General features: G+C 40.4%; 1 protein-coding gene across 3 annotated transcripts in view; it reads right to left on the reverse strand.

Annotated features, from left to right (window-relative positions):
- LOC110527713 (bone morphogenetic protein receptor type-1A) overlaps positions 1-10,807 on the reverse strand; it is a 67,213-nt gene extending 56,406 nt beyond the window's left edge. For 2 of the 3 annotated variants that reach the window (XM_021609179.2, XM_021609172.2), the window contains exon 1: positions 10,564-10,807. The gene's annotated coding sequence lies outside the window, so the exon portion shown is untranslated. The remainder of the gene's footprint in view (positions 1-10,563) is intronic. The other variant, XM_036983393.1, reaches the window with a different exon arrangement.
- Positions 10,808-12,612: the final 1,805 nt, after the last annotated feature.

Consider the following 12,612-nt stretch of genomic DNA (forward strand, 5'->3'; position numbering starts at 1 on the left):
CTCCACTTGGATGAGAATTCACGAACGAGCATTCAGCTATCTGACTGATGTGTAGTTATTTTTCTTGGTGTAGCAGTAAGCTTCATAAGGTTACAGGTGAAATGAAGTATGAGACCTGCTTTATCTCCTAATGTATTGCACAAGTTGACTTCAGGCGTTTACTTACAAAATAGCTACAATGTATTAAAAAAAACATCCTGTGGCTATTTCCAAAAACCCCAGTATACCACCCAAGCCTAGAATTGACAAGGAAAGTATGAAGGGGACAGATATGCTTTAGTATAAAGTTGTAATTGACAAACATTAAGATAGACGCAACATGTCCACAGCCTATTTATCAGCAACGCCGATTACCGAGGGGGAGAGCGCTGGAAAGATTTTCAAATACTGTGAGGAGCCATTATAAATATGAATGGATGTAAAAATGTATATATATCCATCTTTGTTGAATTACTGTGTGAGGTGAGAAGCTCAGCTTATTAGTGGTGGTGAGTTAAAAGACAATAAAATAAAAAAACTAAAACATTTAATAAAAAGCCAAATGGACACTTCCCTACATTTGAGGCCAGGTACTTATGCGTGCTCAGAAACGCGGGCTCCATTAGCATTAAAAGGACAGAGAAACCAGACACATGTTCATTGCTGACATGAAGCGTGTAAATGGTATGAAATAACCCAAAATGGGGTTTCTCACAAGTGTTGCAGGTTGTGAACTCTGCAAACAGCATTTCCTCTCTGAGAATGAGGACAGTAAAATTACTAAATGCATCAACAGAAATTAATGTAACCAAATAACAGGAATTAACAGTAAATGTCCTGTTTTATAAACGATAAGCTACTTACCACATGAACATTCATAAAATTGCATTATGGGCCGACACTGTACAGCTCCCCCCCCCCCATTCCAGCATTGGGGAAACTGACTTACTCAGTTGAATAAAAGGTTAAATAAAAAATATATATACACGGCTCAAAAAAATAAACACTTAAACAACACAATGTAACTCCAAGTCAATCACACTTCTGTGAAATCAAACTGTCCACTTAGGAAGCAACACTGATTGACAATAAATTTAACATGCTGTTGTGCAAATGGAATAGGCAACAGGTGGAAATTAATGGCAATTAGCAAGACACCCCCAATAAAGGAGTGGTTCTGCAGGTGGTGACCACAGACCACTTCTCAGTTCCTATGCTTCCTGGCTGATGTTTTGGTCACTTTTGAATGCTGGCGGTGCGTTCACTCTAGTGGTAGCATGAGACGGAGTCTGCAACCCACACAAGTGGCTCAGGTAGTGCAGCTCATCCAGGATGGCACATCAATGCGAGCTGTGGCCAGAAGGTTTGCTGTGTCTGTCAGCGTAGTGTCCAGAGCATGGAGGCTCTACCAGGAGACAGGCCAGTACATCAGGAGACGTGGAGGAGGCCGTAGGAGGGCAACAACTCAGCAGCAGGACCGCTACCTCCACCTTTGTGCAAGGAGGAGCACTGCCAGAGCCCTGCAAAAAGACCTCCAGCAGGCCACAAATGTGCATGTGTCTGCTCAAACGATCAGAAACAGACTCCAAGAGGGTGGTATGAGGGCCCGACATCCACAGGTGGGGGTTGTGCTTCCAGCCCAACACTGTGCAGGACGTTTGGCATTTGCCAGAGAACACCAAGATTGGCAAATTCGCCACTGGCGCCCTGTGCTCTTCACATATGAAAGCAGGTTCACACTGAGCACATGTGACAGACGTGACAGAGTCTGGAGACGCCGTGGAGAACGTTCTGCTGCCTGCAACATCCACAAGCATGACCGGTTTGGCGGTGGGTCAGTCATGGTGTGGGGTGGCATTTCTTTGGGGGGGGCGCACAGCCCTCCATGTGCTCGCCAGAGGTAGCCTGACTGCCATTAGGTACCGAGATGAGATCTTCAGACCCCTTGTGAGACCATATGCTGGTGCGGTTGGCCCTGGGTTCCTCCTAATGCAAGACAATGCAAGACCTTATGTGGCTGGAGTGTGTCAGCAGTTCCTGCAAGAGGAAGGCATTGATGCTATGGACTGGCCCGCCCGTTCCCCACACCTGAATCCAATTGAGAACATCTGGGACATCATGTCTCGCTCCATCCACCAACGCCACGTTGCACCACAGACCAGGTCTGGGAGGAGATCCCTCAGGAGACCATCCGCCACCTCATCAGGAGCATGCCCAGGCGTTGTAGGGAGGTCATACAGGCACGTGGAGGCCACACACACTACTGAGCCTCATTTTGACTTGTTTTAAGGACATTACATTAAAGTTGGATCAGCCTGTAGTGTGGTTTTCCACTTTAATTTTGAGCGTGACTCCAAATCCAGACCTCCATGGGTTGATACATTTGATTTCCATTGATAATTTGTGTGATTTTGTTGTCAGCACATTCAACTATGTAAAGAAAAAAGTATTTAATAAGAATATTACATTCATTCAGATCTAGGATGTGTTATTTTAGTGTTCCCTTTATTTTTTTGAGCTATATATATATATATTAGATAGAAATAAGCAGTCCCCCTAGTAGGTATAGTTTATCTATATGAAAATGGTTTTTTTTATTTTTATTTACCAATCCTAAAATCAATGTAGGCCCATTTAAGAACGGTTTTGACAGTTATTTTATTTTCACAATGGTCTTCATCCATAACCGGCAGTTTCCCGGTTATTCTAGTAGTCAGAACGTTGGGCCATTAACCAACCGAATACCCGATATGACAAGGTCAAAATCTGTCTTTCTGCCCCTGAGCAAGGCAGTTAACCCACTGTTCCCCTCTCTGATTCAGAGGGGTTGGGTTAAATGCAGAAGACACATTTCAGTTATGTAACTGACTAGGTATCCCCTTTCCGTTTTATTCGATTACTGTCACAGCCCTAACATACATTTTATTCCCGTATTCTAAACAGAGGTACACTACAACAGGACTTTCTCTTGGTTTGCACCATCTCTATTGCAAAAAGACCATTTGCCTTAGACCGGATATAGGATTTCCCAGATTTCCCCCAAAACAGATGTCCCAACCCGGAAATGAGAGAAAGGCCCGTTGATACCCACATCGGCCACCCATGCTCGAAAGGATGGAAGACTCACTAAAAAAGCTATTCTGCAAATGTATGGTCAAATCCAGGTGGGAAACGGATGACAGGGTCAGTTTACAGGGGTTAGGAAAGGAGCTGGAGCCATACTAACTTCAAAAGATTAAAATCACAACTCAGGCAAAATAATTACCCCAAAATAAAATGCAAACCCTCCAAGAGAAAGAATGATGAACACTATAAACTTGACCTCCTTTCCTTTATCTGGGTAATCCAGTATTTACAATCATGGCACAGTTTGAAAAAGAAAGCAGAACATAGGATAAACTGCATCATATCATAGGCATTAACTGTTTATCAACTTTTCTTCTTTACAAAGACAAAACAAGACAAAAAGATTCAGAACCCCCCCAGTTTTCTGAATATTCCAGCATTTGAATTCTCCAGGAATGCTATTCTTTTAGTTGCCTTCAACATTTAAAAACACACAAAACAGCATTCTTTCACAGAAGCATTAAGGTCTCCATCATACAATGCTTGTTTTTATAAATCACATTGCTCAAAATAAGAACATTTTCTTATTTTTAAACTAAGGTATTTCCCAATATAAAACCGACATAAAACAAACTCCCTGGCCTTTTCTACTTTACCCATTAAAAGATACAAAATAATTTCCGTTGCCATCCACACAATCTCTGTCCCTCCCTCTGTTCACATTAGCGTAAGCTCTAAATGATTCACTCGGATGGCTCAGTGTATTTAAAGACAGATCAATACCATTAAAGGACAACTGAAGCTCGCATGGTAAATATCGTCAAGGCCAGTCATTCTTAAACCAATCATGTAGAACAAACCTATACCATGCCACTAAACTCTTCACTGCATGTCAATGAAAGGCTGTTGAATCGAAATGGATGGAAGACAAACGTTTGCACACCTGAACCCTTCTAAGTCAATCACTATTCAACAAGTGAAGGGAAGATGTAAACATTTGAAGACTCGATAAATGGCTTCTCGCACACTGTGTGTATATATTGGAAAAACTAAAATGGGCTATTCCTTTACAGGCAACATGTTGAATTAGGGCTGGGTGATATCGTTGTTTAAGGTATACCGGTACGGATCCACAAACAGCCTAAAATGTTGATACAATGCACACAAAAAAGAAAGAAATTGGATTACTTCACTAGCTAGGTTTCCATCCAATTGGCAACATTATCATGTGAATATTTTAAAATCTGCATAAAACCTAAAAACGCACATATTCCCACCAGATGTTTCCACCAACTGACTTGTTGCCGATAAAAGGCTGTGCGTGATGACGTAGTGCACATCAAATTAGTTTTGCAGTTAAATTCCAATGTACCAAATAAAAAAAATAATACATGTTAAATGGGTTTCTATTGCATTTAACTCTACTGATGGTTTGCACCAAAAAAACAATTGCTTTATATAGCGACTGTGCTCACTCTGGTATTGGCACGTGCGCTCTAGCCAACAGTGCTGTCTGTGAGCTGCTGGCTAGAGTGCACGTATAGCCTACATGAGATTATATGGACAAAAGTGAGATTTCTATTTTTCCAAATGGCAGCCAAATATTGATTATCAACAGAATAAGACTAGATATTTATTGGAAAGGAACATCAAGCTCATCCCCCCCCTTGCACTTTCACCACCCTGTGAAGTTCATAATTTATTTCATCTTTAGTTTAATAAACTGCATGCTTTCCCAGCAAGTCCTAATGGGAGGACCACACAACGTGACATCGAATTTACTTCGATATGATGGTTATTATATCAATATTTGCCCATAGAAGCAGTTCCATAGACATTGCTCGCATAATTCATTTTACCGACACAAAAAGAACACCTTGTCTAGCATATTTTGTTTCAACATTTGGAAAGTTTACCAAAATATATTCAGTTTCCATCAAGCCTGTCATCCTAGAGTCACGCACTACTCATAAAACGTATTTAGAACTTATATTGTTCAGAAACATAAAATAAAACGCCATATCGGATTTTTTTCCCTCTTTTTTAAAAGTGATATAGCCTAATATTTTGGTCATATCGCCCAGCCTTATGTTGAATTGTTACATATGTAAATAAATCTTCGCCACAAGAAAACAAAGTGTACAGAATGCAAATGGATGAAATGTCAAGAGAATAAAATGTGCAGCATGTTTTCAAAAGCCAGTGTGAATTGCTACAGGTTTATACAGCCTACGGGGAGCAGAGCAAACTTAGGCTGTAAACTGTATATTGGGGGTATTTGGAAAGAGCGACAGGGTGTTTTTTCAATACAATCTAAACAATTTATTCGAAGTTTAATACATTGAATATGTGTAGCTTTCACCTGTCAGATCATTTTTCATTATGAAGCTTACCGGTAGTACCCAGGCACGTGGTGTTTATTTACAAGCACACAATGAAGAGAGACCGTGGCCTTGAGTCACTCAATGTTGTGCGGCACGGGTCAGGTGATCAAGTTACAGACTGGAATTCACAATTAAAATGTTTGCCAGCAAGACATCTTATAACTATTAAGTTAACTGTCTAAAATGTGCTAAATTCTCTGCAGTTCTACATTTGATTTGATAATTTAGTAACTAAATTCTCTGCAGTTCTACATTTGATTTGATAATTTAGTAACTAAGTTCGCTATCTAGCTAAGTGTTTTGCTTGCCGGTAACAGCAGAGAATCCCCTACTTGTTAGCGTTGCTAACCTTAGGATTGCAAAAGCTCAGAGGAGTTTGAAAATAGCAGCCCTTGTATTCAGTGTTGGTATTACCAAATATCCCAGTATGGCACAAAGTCGGTATGAAGGTATGACAATCTGGATACCGCCCAAGCCTAGAGCACTCCTAAACTCCATCGTTCTCTGGCTGAAACAGTGCTCGGTGTACATTCTAATGGTGATGGTTTAGATTTAAAGTCTCTATTTATCTGCTTCTCTACGCTCCAGAGAGGCTGCTGGAGTCTGAGGTGGATGTATGGAGAGAGAGTAGGATTGCATGTTTTCTTCCGCCATCTCAGCCACTCTGTCTCCAGGCTAAGGGGATGGGGAGGGGGGTTATGGGAAGGAGAAGGGGGTTGGCTGGGGGAGGTGCAGCAGAAAGAGGAAGGCGTTGGGATGTGAAACTTGATCCGTGCGCTGCCCCTTCCCTCCCCGCCTTCATCTCCACCACCTTCCCACTGCCACCTCGCCAGAAAGCCTTTGAGACTCCCCGAGCAATCTGATCCCTCACTCTGCCTCAGATTGGAAACGCTCTCAGAGAGGGGAGAGAGGGCTGCAAGACAACAGAAGCAAGGCAGGGGGAAAGACATTCTTAAACATAAAGGGAGGTTAGAAAAACAAGCATTGTGGATTTAAAGTGCTTGAGAAAATATATGAGCAGGAGAATGTTTTGCTTCCCTCTTTCCCTGCACTAAGAGCAAGCAAGAGCAGGCAAGTTCTGGTTTATGTTAGACTTTAGTACTGAAACAACTGTATTTCGAGGAAATAAATAGTCCTATCAATACACACACCACATACTAAGAATGGACTTCATGAAAACAATGTAGGTTATTTAATGAAAGTACATTCATAAGCATATTTTGATTTCCCACATGTAGGCTATGCCCATTTCAAAGTTCAACTGCAATGGCAGCTGTCGAGCAGGAGCATGGGAGACAAAACAAATGGCCCATGCGTGATAATCATTCTATTAAAAAGATGATACTTCCATCTAGCTATATCCTCCTGATAAACAGCAAACCTCTGATCTGTACATCATGTGCATATAAATCATATCGGAATTATGTACCAGTTACTGAATCCATGCCCATTCCTGTCTAAACTCCATTACGTTCACAGTAACAGAGCTCTGGCTAATGAATCACCCTCCGCTGCAGAGCAGGGCTAGACTCCTGCTATAGTCACTGTGTCAGATCAAGATACTGGGTACACAATTACTGTTAGAGACACTAGGCTTAGGTCTATATGAACTATGAAGACTTTCAGCTATGTCTAAATATTGACATTTCTTGTCATGTGCTTATGGTTTGAATACCTGGAACAATCCTCACCATGAGATTATTAGCCATTCTTCCTCTACCTCTTCATCCTCGCCTAGTCTCCCTCCCCAACTACTGGCCTGTGTTATTTCAGTAATGGAGAGCCCCGGGGTAAGCCGTAGAATGTTCAGCTGTCTGGCATATGTATAACGTTAGACTTTAGATTTAATTTATTTTTCCTCCCCCTTTATAAATCTACTTCTCCTACCCCATGCCTCTCCTCCAGGCCCCTTAAAGTAGACAGTTTCACAGTCAGGTCCTCCATCTGGTTTTTGACCTCCCTACGTTCCGGACCCCTTTCACTCCAACAGCATTGGATTGTGGGTAGCACAATGCAGTGCCATCGAACTCCAGGCTCAGATTAAAACCAGCTTTTCACTTTGTACAGATGAGAAAAGCATGGCCAAAAATGTTCCATTCAGATGTGACTGACACCCCATGAGAGAGAGGAGACACTGAGTATTTTCCCTGTGAAAAGCAGACCTCTACTGAAGTAGTGTGTGTATGAGTGTTGAGTGTGTGTATTACCAGATTTGAAGGTGTCTCACTAACAAGGTTCGCTGATTGAATGTGGTGTGTATAATTGAGGCCTACAACATTAGATTAAATATTGTGCCATACAACTGTAATTTCAATTTAGGCCACATAGCACATCCAGACAAATGAACTAGCAAGGGACCAAAAACCTGAATTAATACTTTCATAATCCCTGAGGACTTTATCACATTACATGTTGATGATGGAACAATTTATGATGAGCAATGATGATAGTCCACAGGGAATTCAACCATTGACCTGGCACCATTTTATGGGCTCCTAACCAACTGTGCTATATTTTTATATTTTTTTTCGCAATGTTTGTAACTTATTTTGTACGTAATGTTGCTGCTACAGTCTCTTATGACCAAAAAGAGCTTCTGGACATCAGAACAACAATTACTCACCTCGAAATGGACAAAGATTTTTTCTTTAATGAGTCCTACGCAAAGGATATACTGCTTTCCCGAGACCAGGCCCAAATCAGTGTCATTCGCGTGAAGACGGAAATACAGGGAGCGGAGTTCGGGGCGCCTTGCGAGAATTCGTCGGCGAGTGGGTAAACCGCCACTACCATCCGTCCTATTGGCCAACGTGCAATCACTGGAAAATAAACTGTATGATCTACGATCAAGACTATCCTAGCAACGAGACACTCAAAACGGTAATATCTTATGTTTCACCAAGCCGTGGCTGAGCGACGACGCAAATAATCTAGAACTGGCTGGGGTTTCCGTGAATCCGCAGGACAGAGCAGTTACGTCTGGTAAGACGAGGGGCGGGGATGTGTGTCTATTTGCCAATAACAATGTCTAATATTAAAGAAGTCTCGAGGTATTGCTTGCTTGAGGTAGAGTACCTCATGATAGTGTGGTCTACAGTTTATCTATATTATTCGTAGCTGTTTATTTACCACCACAACCCGACGCTGGCACTAAGACCGCACTCAATGAGCTGTGTAAGGCCATAAGCAAACAATAAAATGCTTATCCAGAAATGATGCTCATAGTAGCCTGGGACTTTAATGCAGGCAAACTTAAATCAGTTTTACCTAATTTCTACCGGCATGTCACATGTGCAACCAGAGGAGAGAGAAAAAATAAAACTCTAGACCATCATAATTCTATCCTCCTGATTCCTGCTTACATGCAAAAACTAAAGCAGGGTGTACCAGTGTCTCGGTCAATGACGCAGATGCTACAGGACTGTTTTGCTAGCACTGACTGGAATATGTTCCGGGATTCATCTAATGGCATTGAGGAGTATACCACCTGTCATCTGCTTCATCAGTAAGTGCATCAACGACATCGTCCCCACAGTACAGAGATATACATTTTAATGTATTTATTTTAAACTTTATTTTGTAATTATTTTCTTAACTATTTATTGAAGTGCATTGTTGGTTAAGGGCTTGTAAGTAAGCATTTCACGGTACCTGTTGTATTCGGCGCATGCGACAAATAAAATTTGATAGCCTACCCAAAACCCCTTCATTCAAACTACGTGTGTGCTTATAGCTAGCAAATTGAGAGCTGATGTGAAGTCTCATTATTTAAATAGCGCTGCACATAGGATTAGTGTAGGGAATTATTGTACCATATAAAAAAATCTATGTAAAATATATTTTCAATTAAACAGTTGTTTTTACAGGTGTTTGTAAACTGTTGGACCAAATCCCAAAGTAAAAAAGGCTCAACTCCTGCTTAAAAAATATAAATAAGGGGGTTGGTACAATGATTAGCTATACTATTCAGTGCTTGTTTTCTCACAGACTGAAATTGAGCAAATTTAAATAGAATTAACAACCAGAACATAACAGAGCAATTTCCACTAAATAACACAGCCAAAGTCAGAACAGCTTTCCCATTTTGTCAGATGCGCGCCCCCCCAGCGGAAGAAATCAATAGGTAAATATCACAGCCAATCAACACTGGGGGGTTAGAAATAGTGTGAAACACTATCATTCCACTATTAGCAACATGTTCTGAAATGCAAAAAGAGTATCCTGTGTGTAACACCTTTAAATAAGCATCAATGCCCACTTGGATGATTATTTGTTATCAGTACTTGAGGTGGTAACATTATGCCTTCTTCAATCTTCTGGACCGTCAGCACTTGTTACAAAACACACTCACAACGACAGAACAATGAATTGGCCTACTTTGAGACAACTGACCGTTTTTATCAGTGAACAACTAAAGTTACTGTTAGCAATGTATAATCAATACATTTAGGAACGTTAGGCTATAGCCTACTGGCTAGGCTTGTAAGTAAGTAAATTCAAAGATAGTCTAACGTTACTTATCAACAATGTTGACTATTAACTAAACGCAGTCAACCTCCGCAGAAAGGGAAAAATACTTGATTAATATCATAATTTGATACAAATGGTTCCAACCTCATGACATTCACTCTGTACAATTTGTAACACATTGTTGCAATGTCTCCGGAAGCGCAGTAAGTACAATAATTGTTGCTGGCTAGCACCGCTCTGTGCTAACTAGCAAGACAACTTTCATTGTGTAACGAGTGAATTAATTTATAAAACAATTTAAACTGGAGGCAAAAAATAAACAAATAATACTCTGGATAACCAATTCTGTAAATATCAAAGTTCAGTGTTAGGTTTGCTAGTCGAAGTAACGTTACTAGAAAACGAGTTAAGTGGCTAAGCTAACGTTAGCGAGCTAGCGCCAACAATCTAGTTCACTTATAGTAAGCTCTGGCAAACAAGTGGCTACATTCAAAACACTGCCAACATAGACTAACAAAAATAAAACTACAGCAACTTTTATAACGAATACAACTTTTCTTTAGCTATGTTCTGTTATTTTTCAGAAGCTAAAACAAACTTTTTCCACAAAGTCAGAACAGAATTCACAGGTTTATGATGTAGCCTAGATGTAATCCCACCTCACCTTTTTCTCCAGCAGATGTGGCCAATCCTTTTGGTTCCGGGCGATCACTCCCTTATATCTATATATTTCGTATTGAAGTTGTGTATATTTTCCAAAAATTCTGTTTTTACCTCGGCCCAGCTCTCCTTGCTATGTTTCAGGCTCCGACTATGTCATTTGATCAAGCGCACATACCCAGTCCTGCGCGAGAAGAGATAATTCCAGACCAAAACCTTCCAATCACTGCAGCGAGTGCGCAACCATTTGAGGGGGAGCGGGTCGCGGTGGGAGTATTTCTGTGGATAATTCAAGTATGTCCCAATTACTTCTAACGCCCCCTGGCGTAAAATGGACAGATCTACTGTATTCGTATTTCTCTGACATGAAATTAGACACATGCATGCAGTATTTTACTCACAAATAGAACAGTCTGGAGAGTAAGAGACATATGTCAGAGAAGAAAGGTGGCGTGGAAGAGGGAGGAGGCAATGGGCTGGACAAGTATTGCAAACTGAAGAAGCAAAGAGAGGGTGAAAAAGGAGAACAAGGTGGAAAGGGCGAGTGAGGAGATGAGGGATTCAAAAACATGGATAAAGGAGATTAAGAACTAAAGGGTGGAAAGGATAGTGATGAGGAGGATAGGAGATGAAGAATAAGGGAGATGAGGTGGAACAATAAATCAAGGTGAAAGACATTCACGCTGTGAGATAAAGTGTTTATTGACCAATTTCAAAGATTCAACCTGTCCTAGAGATACCAGCAGCCTTTCAACATTGACTCCCATAATACAGGCAAACGTGTGGTTGTAAAACAAAAAAATGTAATTGGTAGTCTTTACTGAACAATATACAGGACATTAAGATCATGGTATTCAATACACAGCATGCATAAATTAAGGCCATCCCTCTAACACAGTCCATTCAGGATGTCCTCAATAGAGAGGAAATCAAGCCCATTTCCTTCCCAAGATTGATACACACACGCACAGATTCATCTCATACAATTATATATACCATGTCACAGTAGACTACTGTTCAAATCTAAAATCTTCAATGTATATCCTTTCTCCATGTAATTCTGTTCTGATAGCAGTCAAATGCAGTTCACTAAAAGCAATGCATAAAACATTTCCCTATTTTGATGCATAGTCAGTGTTATCGCAGGCCAGGCATGGCAATACATTTGAAATATGGGGTTTTACACTCCAAATACATCAATGTTCCACATAAAAATACCTTGTTTATAAAGACGATAGGGTTCTAAGTACAAATGCAGCAAGATATGAAACAAGGTAATGTGTTATTGATAATATACAATAGAAAAATGACAATCCTATTCCTCCAACACAGTCCAGCCCCCCAAAATAAAATCATACAACTACTCAAAGATCAAGGCCATATTTCAGTTAGTGCTTCAAAAACAAATGAATGTAAATAAGTAAATAAATTATCAGATTTAAGTGGTTGTTATATCATTCCAAGTATGTCTATTTTAAGAAAAAAAACTACTCTAGAAAAATACTTTCCCCCATCAAAACACAGAACATGGAAGAAGAAGCGATCCCTTTTACACACTGGATATACATCTTGCAGCCTTACAAGTGTTTAATATACAGCAATACAGAAATAACATGTGAACCAAAATCAGAAAGACCACTCAGCAAACTAAAACTGATATTAAAAGGGATCATCTTAATACAGTGTCATAGCAAAGTAACATGTGTGTCATAGATTGTTTAGGGAGAACTAGCCAGGAGGGAGGGAAGAATTGAGAGTGAAGTGAATGAGGAGGATACTTATGGTCTCTCTATACAGAGGGCAGAGATGCACCAGAGTGCAGAGTGCAGAGTGCACCAGAGATGCACTCTTACCTAAATGGAATGAATGACTAACAGCAGAGAGAAGTTATGGTCATATTTGGGAATGGACTGTGAAATTATATAAAACTGTAATATATGTGATACACTATTGTTTTATAGTGTTATTGCCAATGTTGACTACAGAAGTGAGCATTGGAACCACATACAGTACCAGTCAAAAGTTTAGACACACCTACTCATTCAAGGGTTTT

This window comes from Oncorhynchus mykiss, chromosome 1 (assembly GCF_013265735.2).
Source record: "Oncorhynchus mykiss isolate Arlee chromosome 1, USDA_OmykA_1.1, whole genome shotgun sequence".
In the NCBI taxonomy this organism is placed as follows: Eukaryota; Metazoa; Chordata; class Actinopteri; order Salmoniformes; family Salmonidae; genus Oncorhynchus; species Oncorhynchus mykiss.